A 13,340-nucleotide genomic window follows, 5' to 3' on the forward strand; every position below is an offset into this window, starting at 1 on the left:
GTTCTCGAGATACGCGGATTACAGACAGACACGCAGACACGCACACACGCAGAGACTTCTCGCATTTATAGATAGATTATTGCGACCGTCAGGGAGCAGTTTACTATGAAAACCTCCACCGGCCGTCCGTCCGTCACACGTCACACCTTTGCCCAGTATGACATCACACCACATGTGTACACAAACCTTTGTGTACGTTGCTGTGGCAACAGTCTGTTGTTGCTGGTCTGTTAGTGTACGTTAGCAACCACCTTAGCAACCATGGTTTTACCCTAGCAACCAACTGTTTACCCTAGCAACCAACTGTTTACCATAGCAACCATGTTTTTTTACCCTAGCAACCAACTGTTTACCATAGCAACCAGATACGCAGAGCAGGGATCTCCATATATGGGCATAAACAGGTGACATCACACTGATGTCAGATACTCAGAGCAGGGATTTCTCCATAATATATGGGCATAAAAGGGATTCTGTTAGGGATCTCCATATATGGGCATAAAAGGGATTCTGTTAGGGATCTCCATATATGGGCATACAAGGGATTCTGTTAGGGATCTCCATATATGGGCATAAAAGGGATTCTGTTAGGGATCTCCATATATGGGCATACAAGGGATTCTGTTAGGGATCTCCATATATGGGCATAAAAGGGATTCTGTTAGGGATCTCCATATATGGGCATAAAAGGGATTCTGTTAGGGATCTCCATATATGGGCATAAAAGGGATTCTGTTAGGGATCTCCATATATGGGCATAAAAGGGATTCTGTTAGGGATCTCCATATATGGGCATAAAAGGGATTCTGTTAGCTGTTAGTGATCTCCATATATGGGCATAAAAGGGATGCTGTTAGGGATCTCCATATATGGGCATAAAAGGGATTCTGTTAGGGATCTCCATATATGGGCATGAAAGGGATTATGTTAGGGATCTCCATATATGGGCATAAAAGGGATTGTATCCCAGATGATGCCCTGTTAGGAGATCCACACTAACAGAATCCATATATGGTCCTACCGACAGCTGCTATAAGCCAACCCTGGCGATAAGGTCTGAGTCGAAGAAATGCTTCTTTCCTGGTAAGAATTGCCCCTTTATACTGTAGGGCTCGTTTGTGTATTGTATGACATCACGCCACATCATCGGCTGAGGACTGTGTGATGTCATCATATCTCCATATATGGAAACATAAGTTGCTCATGCCCAAATATGGGCTGGTGAGGTCAGACTTAGTGTGATGCGTAGGTTATCTCCATATATGGAGATTCAACTTCAATGAGTAAAGCCCTTTGCACACAGGCGCGTTTAACCGCACGGATAAAACGGACAATTTCATTTTTTTAAAAGAAAACAATTATTCTCTATGACCTCATGCACACCGGATCCGAATTAGCCGTGCGACGAGTGGCTGCGGCCGTGCGTCTTTTTCTCGATCGAACCCAGTTCGATTCGTGCGTCTTGTCGCATGCGGTGAAAAACTCATCACTCCTTTTATGACTCCTTTTGGGATCCGCAGCGTCGATTCCGCACACCCTTGCACACCAAATCCAATACGTTTTATTCACACAGCAAACGGAAGAAACGCAACTGTCCTGTGTGCAAAGGGCTTAACCATGGCAAACTGTCAACTGCCCGTATGTCTTGATAATTGGTAAAACAAACTTTTGGCCTATTTGTGGAGATAAGCGACCAACGGTCGCTCATCTCCCGATTAGGGAGTCTTACTGGTGCATAGTAGTCATATTTTATGCACTTTATGCTTTCCTCTTTCTATCCTTTAACTGCAATGATGAGCCTGCCCAACTAAGAATTTCACCCACCTTACTTGTAATGTGATTTGACAATAAATAAAGATCGATACTGATTCTTCCCTGTGCGCCACTTGGCTCAGGAACAGTTGGTTTCCAAGGCTACTTCCTTATGTGTGTGCGTGAGCGAGCGTGAGTACTGTGTAACTGTGATCAACACGCAACACGAAGCAATCAGTACATTGACGTGTTCTACCTGCTGGGTGGTTTTAGGTCAAGTGAATCTGTAGTCACAGCACGCATCACTCATCTATCTTTACATTCCACACATCTCTGTGTGAATGTGTGTACAGTACAGTATGTCTATCTATGTCAGTGGTTCCCAAATTTTCAGCCCGATGCCCAAAGAGAAATAAATGTTATGTCTCCCCTGGACCTAAACTGATGGAAATAGTTTTGAGCTTGTACTGTAGGTGTGCTACTTAAAATATAAATTAATTCATTAATTCATGAATTTATTCATTTATTTATTTAACAAAAAAAAGGTATGTCCTTTGCATGTTTCGAGAACCACTCGAACTAGGGCATTCACCAAATATTTGAATATTCGAAAATTCGAATGTCAAAGTCACTATTCGACGTTGTTCACCGAAGTCGAATATTCGCTTATTTTTATTTTTTTATTGTTTTCTGTTTAAAAAATATATAGTTCATAAAGCTTGGCTAGATAGGAAGTCATAAGAATGAGCTGTCAATGCCCCTGGTGGATGAATTTGTTAATGCTCTATACCAGGGGTTCTCAAACCTTTTTAGGCCGTGACCCCCAAAATAAACATATATGAACTGGGGACGCCCACCCTGACAAGCACTTGGAATTGTAGGTATTACATTTAATTTGACTCGGTTCCACAGATAACTATTGTGACAACGCGAGGCGTTGTGAGCATGAAGATCGGCTATTTTCACAATGTTCGCCTCTTGCTTACTTAATATTTGACAGTTTGGCCAGTCCTGTCGAATATTCGACTATTCGAAGACTTTGAGGTCGAATAATTAGAATACTAAAAATCACTATTCGTGAATACCCTAACTCGAACCAGTATAGCCTTCACATTTGCTGTGTGTTCCTGACACCCCGAGGAAGTGCAGCGTGAAATGTACAGAGTCAGTGGGATCAGCTGTACTCCAGGACCAGCATGCACCGCGATTAAAGTCAACGTAAAGTCATGAATTGCGAATGACCAGGGACGTGCTGGCCATTGGGAAAAGCGGGACAACTCCCGAACGGCCGGTTCATTCCCGGCCGGTCCAGGACGGCCATTAGAAAAAAAGAAAATGTCGGCCTTCGTTCCATTTTGGGGGCTGGGCAGTCAACAAAGTAAATCGTCACTGTCGGGCAGAAACCTCGTATCTCCAAGTTTTTCGCAAAGTAAAGCCCTGCTTCATCATACAAGGCCGTTGCACAAAAGTAGTGAAAACAGCCGATCTACAAGCACACAACGCCTCGCGGTGCGAGGCGTTGTGTGCTTGTAGATCGGCTGTTTTCACTAGTTTAAATCATTTTTAAAATGATAAATATAAAACAAACGGTTTTGGACATACAAGGTTTCCACCCGACAACAATGAAATATAACTCATGTAATTGGCCCACTGGCTTGTCACTTGTCAAGATCTGAAATGGCAAATCTTTGAGTAGCAGCAGCGCTATAGAGAGAGAGATCTCTCTCTATAGCGTGCAATGAGGGCCTCTCCAACTCTTTTTCCCGGGCTGAATCAGGGGCCCAGCACGTCCCTGCGAATGACTATCGCATAGAGTGGATGGGAAGGGTTAGCCAGGATAGAGGTTGACCCTAATCCTTCTCTCTTCCAATCGGAGGCCTACAACAGAGCTGGTTCTGAGAGCAGCACGCTACGAGCTAGTAGATCTGCTGTTTTTAAAAGATCGTGATTTTCTTTTTTTGAATATCGGGTGAAAACCGTCCTTTAACGTATTTGTTTACTACTACTATTACTTTAAAAACTATTTAAAATAGTGAAAATAGTCGATTTACAAGCACACAACACCTCAAATTGCAAGGCGTCGTGTGCTTGCAGATCTGCTATTTTCACTACTTTTGTGAGACACTTTTGTATTTTCGCTTCAATTTGCCAAAAGACATACACCTTTGAAACTTGGAGATACGAGGTTTCTGACTGACAGTGACGATATAATATATATCGTCACTGGGGGGGGGGGGGGGGGGGGGGGGGGGGTCCCTGGAACAAAATATTTTGAGATGGGGGGGTCGGCAGCCAAATACAATATAATTTTGGGTGGTCCTTCTTGACATGAAGAATTTTGAGCACCACTGACATACTAGCAACGGACATTTTTAATGGGTTACAGTTTTTCTTTGGTCTCATCCAGTGTTGATTTCGTTGACTATGACGAAAAATGTTTGTGACTGCCTTTTTTTCCACTGACGGAAACTAAATAAAAACTAAATAAAAAACTAAGCTGTGATGATTAAAACTAAGACTAAATATATTGACAATTTCGTCAACAAAAAATCACACCCGTGTGAACTGAGCGGTGGTTTACCCACCAACCCCCCCCCCTGTGTGTGTGTGTGTGTGTGTGTGTGTGTGTGTGTGTGTGTGTGTGTGTGTGTGTGTGTGTGTGTGTGTGTGTGTGTGTGTGTGTGTGTGTGCGTGTGTGTGTGTGTGTGTGTGTGTGTGTGTGTGTGCCTGGCCTGGCCTGGCCTGAAAACAGCGCCCCTCCCTTAACATGTGTGGTCATAAAAGGTACTGTAGGGCAGGCTACATACAGACCCACCCACATACACGGATACACGGATACACACACGGCCACTCTATGGAGACGGTGTGACCACCGCTCAAAAACTAGACTAAAACTAGACTAAAACATTAGGGAGGGACTAGTGGAGAAGAAAGTCATTTTATGTTTGGTTGCTCTCAGGTGTTGCATGCTGAAAATAGCAGATCTACAAGCTCACAATGCGTCGCAGCGCGACGCGTTGTGAGCTTGTAGATCTGCTATTTTCAGCACGTTTTTTTCAGCAAGTGTAAAACCAGCCATTACGATGCCATCAAGGACTGCCAAAATACATTTCAGTTGACTAAATCAACTGTGGATTTAGTCGCCTAAAATCTTATGACATTTAGTCGACTAAAATTAGACCAAAACTAAAAAGATTCAGGTGACTAAATTATGACTAAAACGAAATTACAATTTATTCAAAAGACTATGACTAAAACTAAATCAAAATTTGCTGTCAAAAACAACACTGGTCTCATCACCATCTTCATCATCATCCTTATCATCACCACTACCACCCGCGTTGTTGTCATCCTCCCTCTACCTCCTCCGGTACACGTTGTTTCGAAGAGCAGAGTCGCGGGAGGTTACTATGGAAACAACGCTCTCACCAATTACCCCGGAGATGGAAAGTGTGAGTTGGAGATCTAATGACACGTCTAAATGACTGGCGCCGCTCCTCCACAGGCATCCACCCCGCTCCCTTTTGCCTGCATTCCAAACCATGCTGAGAGCGATTCCGTTTGATCAGTGTGTGCATGGTTGAAACGCTAAAGGTTTTTGATTTATTTTTTTCACACAAAAGCAGTGAAATCTACAATCTACAACAGGGGTTTTCAAAGTGGGTGACGGGGCACCCTGGGGTGCCGTGACAGCAGTCCAGGGGTGCCGCGAGATAACTTGATAATAGTTGGAATTTATTTGGACACTTAAAATATATATTATTTAGTATCGTTTTATACTTCAAATACATTATTTTCAGTCAGTTCTAACAAAAATGTCTATTATCTAATGTTTTCCTTGCAACATAATCGCTAAAATATGCTATAACTATAAGGTAGCTGGAAGTGAAAATTATGAATGAATTATGAAATTAATGATGAAATGTAGGGGTGCCTTAGATGAAAGATACATTTCTAGCCTTGAGCCCAAAAGGTTTGGGAACCCCTGATCTACAAACTCACAACAACATTATAGTCCAGTAATTTTAGGCCAAAATTAGGCTAAACCTAAAACAAATTGCAATAGTAGCAAACTCAACTGATTTTGTATCCTCAATATGTCCTTAGTGAGGGAAAAATCAAACCCAAGTTTGAAGTGAGCGGTGGTGCATGTGTGTGTGTGTGTGTGTGTGTGTGTGTGTGTGTGTGTGTGTGTGTGTGTGTGTGTGTGTGTGTGTGTGTGTGTGTGTGTGTGTGTGTGTGTGTGTGTGTGTGTGTGTGTGTGTGTGTATTGCAGTTGATGCACAGGCCAGGCTAGACTCAACAGCACAAGACTCAACAGCACCTCTCTGGTCACCCAGGGTACTAAGGCTACATACACCAGAGGCTACATACAGACAGACACACACACACACACGGATACACACACGGCCACGCTATGGAGACGGTGTGACCACCGCTCAAAAAAGTCCCAAGGAATACCATCAGGGGAAAGTTTTGAAAACGACCTACCTACCTTCACTTACTATACACTACACTATAAAGGAAAAAATGACTCCCAAAAAATCTGCTTTAAGTGGGATGTGAGGGGTCAAACTAGGGGTTTTTAATTATTCTGAATCCATTGCAAGCATTTGTTTTGCACGAAAAACATTCCTTGGGCAAGAAATGGCCCCTCAAAACGATGGTTTAGTGATTTTCACAGTCTTTTGGGGTCCGTTTTTAGCCCAAGGAATGTTTTCGTGCAAAACAAATGCTTGCAATGGATTCAGAATAATTAAAAACCCCTAGTTTGGGGATTTAAAGGAGATTTTTTGGAAGTCATATTTTCCTTTATAGTGTAGTGTATAGTAAGTGGAGGTAGGTAGGTCGTTTTCAAAACTTTCCCCTGATGGGATTCCTTGGGACTTTTTTTCCCTCACTAAGGACATAATGAGGATACAGAATCAGTTGAGTTTGCTACTATTACAATTTGTTTTAGTTTTTTTCATGTAACGACTGGACTATTAAGATCCTAACCTTTTTTTTGTCACAGTTTATCCTGTCAAGGACCCCGAAAATTATATGTTTTTGTTGCTGCTGACCCCCATCTCAAAATATTGTGTTCCAGGGACCCCCCAGAAGCAAAGATGTGAGTCAAAAATGTTTGCTTTCAAAAATATACGGTATAAAGAAACACATTTTCACGAAGTGACGCGCTGTGAAAATGGCAGATCTACAGGCTTGCATCGCGGCACTCGGTGCCACACTGTGAGCTTGTATATCTGCTATTTTTCAATAGTTAAAGCAAAAAATAACGCAGTGAGTGAATCCTTATACCCAGGGCCCAGAATTTGGTGCGACACCGCTGGGAAGAGGTACAGAGAGGCAGCCTTGCCAGAGACATTGCACAGGGTCTGGCGATGGGACGATAATAGAGTTTACACAGACACACATGTCAACATCCATTAGCTAATCAAAGCCTGTCTCTGTCTGGATGTCTGTGTCTGGACAATTGGTGTTTCAATCTTGTCTTGAAATTTAGGCTTATTTATTTGCAGTGGTGGAAAAAGTACTCATTAAGTAAAAGTATCAATACTGCAATGTAAAAAGAAATACTCTACATTGCAGTATACTTTATACCAAATCAAATTGGTATAACTAAAATGCTACTTAAAGTACCAAAAGTGTGGCCCGGAAGGCTGGGGTAGCGGTCTGCGCGCCTGGGCTGCTAATGCAGCCTCACAGCCTGTCGCGGGTTCGACTTAGCCTAGTAAACGACCAACTTCCGTTCTCCAGGAGGATTCCAGAGAAACAAATGAAATGGTTTCCGGAAGAGGGCGGGTACGAGGCTAGGTTCGACTCCCGATCCTGGCGACCTTTGCCGCGTGTCACTCCCCTTCCCTCTCCCCATTACCGGTCAGACTACTGTAATCTATCAATAAAAGCAAATGAAGGCAAAAAAAAGAAATATCTTGGGGAAATAAAATAAAAAAGTAGATCTAAAAGCTCACGACACATTGTGAACTTATAGATGGCTTGGCTAATTTATGTTTGTAATAATAATCAAAATCTATAAAGTAACTTGTTTTCAAATAATTGTAGATGAGTAAAAGTACTGTATATTACTGTATGTGCCTCTGGAGTAGAGTACTGAACATTTGAAATACTCCAGCAAAGTAAAAGCACCTCAACATTGTACAGTACTTGAGTAAATGTACTCGGTTACTTTACACCAGGAGTCTTCAACATTTTCAGGCCAAGGACCTCTTAGTTGAGAGATGAAGCCAGGGACCCCCACATTTTCAGAGATTCCATATAGTTTCATCGTTTGACAGCACAATCATCAGTGTATTTTGGACTCATGTCAATTTGTGTTTTCAGATATTTAACCACTTGAACCGTCAATACTTAATAAACGTGACCTTTCACTCTGTACTTAGTCTGCTCTTTTACCCCTCTACACCAAAGCTCTTTGCCGAAAATAGCCGATCTACAAGCTTACAACGCCTTGCAGCGCAAGGTGTTGTGAGCTTGTAGATCGGCTATTTTTGGCTAAAGTTCTCCGAATATGGACGCTAGGGTTCAAATCGTTAATATATAAAAGGAGAAAAAAGTTTTTATCACACAAAGATTTGGAGGACCCAGGGACTAGGGGTCCCGGACCCCCAGTTGAAGACCCATGCTTTACACCATTGCTTGACATACAGGCTTATTTATTAGTACAGGGGTCGTGGCTGTTCAACAATCTCTGTCCAATGACACAAGGTTGATATTGAGAATGACCTCTCTTCTTGACTACGGGTGCAGTGCTATTCTTGCCGGCGGCAGAGGGCAAATGAGTCTGAAGCTTTCTGTCCCCAGAGTCAAAACCAAACTTGGAAGAAGCAGCGTGCAGTTTTTCCATGCACCATGCATTATATCTGGAACAAACTCCCTGAAAACTGCAGGTCTCTGCTACAATTCTCAGCTCTTTCAGATCAAAGCTGAATACTTTTCCTTTTTGCCTATTAATTGTCTCCACCAGCCGAAGGCATGGGGGAGAGTATGTTTTCCCCTCCGTCCGTCCGTGCGTCCGTCCATGCGTCCGTGCGTCCTCACAGTTTGTGTGCACCTAATCTCAGTCGCCGTTGGCCCGGTCGCTGCCAAAGTGAGCACACACATTCCCTGGATGCCAATCTAGAACCTCTGCCCTAATTTTTTCAAATGGGCCTTTTATAGCGCCACCTAGTGGCCGATGTTTGCAAAACACATTTCTTTGCACTACTCTTACAGATTTTGTCCAAAAATCCTACAAATCGCTAGGCAGTATCTCGACAGTCATGTGATCGACACGGATCTGTCCGATTTTGCATATTCCATCTTGATTGGCTAAGATTGGCTTCCAAAGTTTGTAGGATTGAGCCGTTTTGAACAAAATGCCTCAAATCACAAACGCAAAGTGCAATTATCATGAAATCGCGCACACACGTTCCCACTAGGTCGAGGAAGAAATGCCACTTCAAAGTTTTGAAATCAGCCTCATGGTGGCGCTATAACAGGCCGATTTGTGGTTTTACCTATAACTCCACCGATCAGTTTCAAACTTTGTAAGCGCACTCCCTAGAGGCCAAGGAAAAACCCTTTCTCTGCATTTTTCACATCAGCCTTTTATAGCGCCACCTTTGGGCCGACTTGTGTAAAACACATTTTAGGATATTACGCCTTCAGATTTTCTCCAAAAATAACACAAATCAGTACACAGTATCTCTATAGTCATATGATCAAGTCTGATCCGTCTGATATTTCATATTCCATCCTGATTGGCTAATATTAGCTTCCAAAGTTTGCAGGATTGCTCAGTTTTTGAACAAAATGCCTCAAATCATCAACGCAGCTTGCAATTACCGTGACATTTGCCACACATATTCCCACTATGTGAAGGAACAAATGCTACCCTTTTCACATTGGCCTGTTATAGCGCCACCAGCAGGTAGACTTTAGCAAAACACATTTTTTGAACACAATGCTTCAAATCATGCATGCAGCGTCCGATTGCCATGACAGGTCTAAGGTGAAGAACATATGCCACCCTTTTTACACTGGCCTATTATACAGTAGCACCATCAGGACGCCTGGCCTGGTGGAGACCTGTGCTCGGAAGAGCACTGCTTCTAGTTTCTTTTGTTGCACTGTCTGTAATTTTATTCCACTATTTGTATCAGATTTATTTTCTATTCTTTTTAATCCTCTACTATTTGTTTTTAGTTAATGTATAATGTTTCTTTTGTTCTTAATGTCTGTTGTTTGAAGGTACTATACAAAAATGTACCTTGCCTTGCTCTGAAAACATGGAACAACAGACATTACGTACATTGATTGAGAGTCCAGTGTCCACATACCGTTTTTTTTAGAGATTCCACTGCTGATGTTTGTATATTTAAAAACAGAGTTTTCAGAGCCAGCCCGAATGGTTGCCTTGTTAAGTGGTCAGATGGGTGGGCCACAGACACATGGGCCTTGATCCAGTCAGAAAAGGTTGGGAACCACTGTTCCTTCCTGTATAGTCCCAGCAGAAAAACGATGAATTTACATTATTGCTTATCACTTCGTTGTATGACGGCGTTAATCATTCAAAACAACAGACTCTCAGCAAACAACACTGATCGTGCGACCAAGCGTAAATTAGGCTTCACACCAGAATACGCAGGCTATCAATATCAGGGAGTTTCACTAATAAATACAGCTGCTACCAAGGGTATAATGTGGGTTGAATTCACTGGTGGTGTAATAGCTGCTGCATGTCCAATCGTACTGTACAAATGGCCGTGGATCAAAACAGAGAACGATTCCCTCCTCCACGACAGCTCAAGATGTGAAGTGTAGGTGTGAGCCTCCCTGGCCAGCCTCAGAGGAGGAATATGTGTGTGTTGTTTTCACTGCTGGAAAGCTTTGAACGAATCGCACTAAGGCACTAATCTTGGGCACGCGTTATTTTATGCATCAGCATGAGCAAGTTTACTTTAAACCATTTGGATCTTAACGCAAATCTGTGTCACTTTAGATCTGAACCACTTTAACCATTATTCTATGCTTTAACTATTAAAACATAGCAGATCTGCCAGCTCATGGCGCGGCACCGAGTGCCACGCTGCGAGCTTGTAGATCTGCTATTTTTTTTTTCAAAAATCGTGAACATTTGTGCACATCTTTGAATCCTTCTTCTAAATCAGTAGTTCTCAAACCTTTTCATGTCATTGACCCCCAAAATGACATGTATTTGACCACAATCTCAAAATATGTTGTTCCAGGGACCACCCAGAAGCAAATATTTGAGTTACAAATGTTTTCTTTTAAATAGATATATTCAATGACTTGCAAAAAAATAAAAATAAAAATACGATTTTTCAAAAATAACAGATCTACAAGCTTGCTGTGAGCTTGTAGATCTGCTATTTTTCAATAGCTCAAGCATTAACTAATTCTAGGCCTAAATGGGTTAATGATCAATCAAGCGATTGTGTTCCGGCTAGGACCAATGGAACTTACTTCTAACTAAGTTCTTATTCATTGGTATCACGTGTCAATATTAATGTTATGTTTATTCAAATGTTACTATTTTGCCAATTATTTGGGGGCCCTTGCAATATCCTCCTGATTCACCATTGGGCCCTGCCCCATAGGTTGAGAACCAGTGTTATACATGCTGTAATATATAATTTGCAACACCTTTTCGCCCTCAAACATGAATGTCTCTTAACAACTTTCAACCTGGTGTCCCTAATTAGGGCATTTTCTAAATAATTAAGAACGTTTTTGAACATTTAAAAAATATATATGGCCTTTAACCACTTAAACTCACCCAGCATCCATATTCTAGGGAGAACATTTGCCAAAAAGCTGAAGTTTGTAGATCAGCTATTTTTGGCGAAGAAATTTGGTACTGTACAATTGCAACTCAATTTTTTGAGCAGTGGTCACACCGTCTCCTAAGCGTGAGAGTGTGTGTAGGTTTGTTACTATCTATGCGTGTGTGTCTGTAGCCTGAGCATGAGCTGCAATACCGCTGGTGACCAAGTGGCGCTGTTGCATCACACACACACACACACACACACACACACACACACACACACACACACACACACACACACAGGACCCTGAAATGAACTGCTACACACACACACACACACGCACACACACACACACACACACACGGTCACGCACACACACACGCACGCACCACCGCTCACTTCAAACTTGGTTCGATTTTCTATTAAGAATAGAGGCCTGTCTACCGAGCAATCTTCGTTCCTACTCTCACCTATGGTCATGAAGTGTGGGCCATGACCGCAAGTATAAGGTTGCGGGTGCAAGCGGCCAAAATGGGTTTCCTCAGATGGGTGGCTGGTATCTCCCTTAGAGATAGGGTGAGAAGTTCAGTCACCCGAGAGAGACTTGGAGTAGAACCGCTGCGCCTCCTACACTTGGAAAGGAGTCAGCTTAGGAGCCTTAGGTGGTTCGGGCATCTAGTATGGATGCCCCCCGAGCACCTTCCTAGGAAGGTCCTCGATGCAAGTCCCACTGGGAGGAGACCCTGTGTCAGACCAAAGACCAGATGGAAAGATTATATCGCCAAACTGGCTTGGGAACGCCTGGGTATACTCCCTGAGGGAGTGGAGGAAGTTGCTCGGGATAAGGAAATCTGGAACTGGTCTCAGTTGGAACTGTTAACCCTGCGACCCGATTCCGGATAAGCGGTTGAAGATGGGTGGCTGGATGGATGGATGGATGGATGGATGAGGACTTTAAGTGGTTCATCTCTCACTCTTGTCTTATGCTGGACATGCCTATAGGACAGTAGGGATGGAACGACAATTACATGTCACGATTATTGTCACAAAAAATGTGATTAAAGCTATTATCGCAATAATCAAAATATGCTTAAAACTTTTGTTTGAACCCCCAGCATCCCTATTCCCAAATAGCAGATCTACAAGCTCAGAATCAGTCTTTATTGTCACATCATCGCAAAATTCTTAGTTGTGCAGGCTCATCATTGCAGTTAAAAGATGAAGAAGAGGCCGGCTGTTTTGACATGCGCCGTCCGCAGCCGGTGTGTGTTCCCCTTGATCCATTTAGACATGAGGCCGATTCTGAAAACACCTTCTAAAACCTAACCTTTTTTGAATTCCCTCAATTTCTTATTCCAAAAATGTAAAATGTATTATGTTGCTATATGTATAGCAAATACTGATGTGACACAGATGTATCACCTAGAGATGGGACGATAAGCGATATCGTTTATCGTGATAAAAAAAAGAAAAACAGAGATTTAATATATCGTGATATCGTCCTCTGGGATCAATTCACCTTTTATTTGCCGAGCTGCATATCCGGTACCACTTAAACCCTCTATAATTGGTAAAAGGTACTTATAATATATGTACTTAATACAGTCTTTTTTCACTCTCTATCAAATGTCTTTGCCAAAAAATAGCCGATCTACAAGCTCGTAGCTTGTAGATCTGCTATTTCTTGGCAAATGTTCCGCCCCAGGATAATGGATTTGGATTATCGCGATAATAATCGTAAATCGTGATTTCTTTTGTCACAATGATCGTGATATGACATTTTCATATCGTCCATCCCTA

The 13,340-nt window shown here is 42.4% G+C and overlaps 1 protein-coding gene across 1 annotated transcript in view; it reads left to right on the top strand.

The window, feature by feature from the left end:
- cog5 (component of oligomeric golgi complex 5) overlaps nucleotides 1–13,340 on the top strand; it is a 132,705-nt gene that overhangs the window by 83,247 nt on the left and 36,118 nt on the right. The window lies entirely within an intron of this gene.

The sequence above is a fragment of the Nannobrachium achirus genome, assembly GCF_963921795.1.
Source record: "Nannobrachium achirus genome assembly, chromosome: 23".
Classification (NCBI taxonomy): Eukaryota; Metazoa; Chordata; class Actinopteri; order Myctophiformes; family Myctophidae; genus Nannobrachium; species Nannobrachium achirus.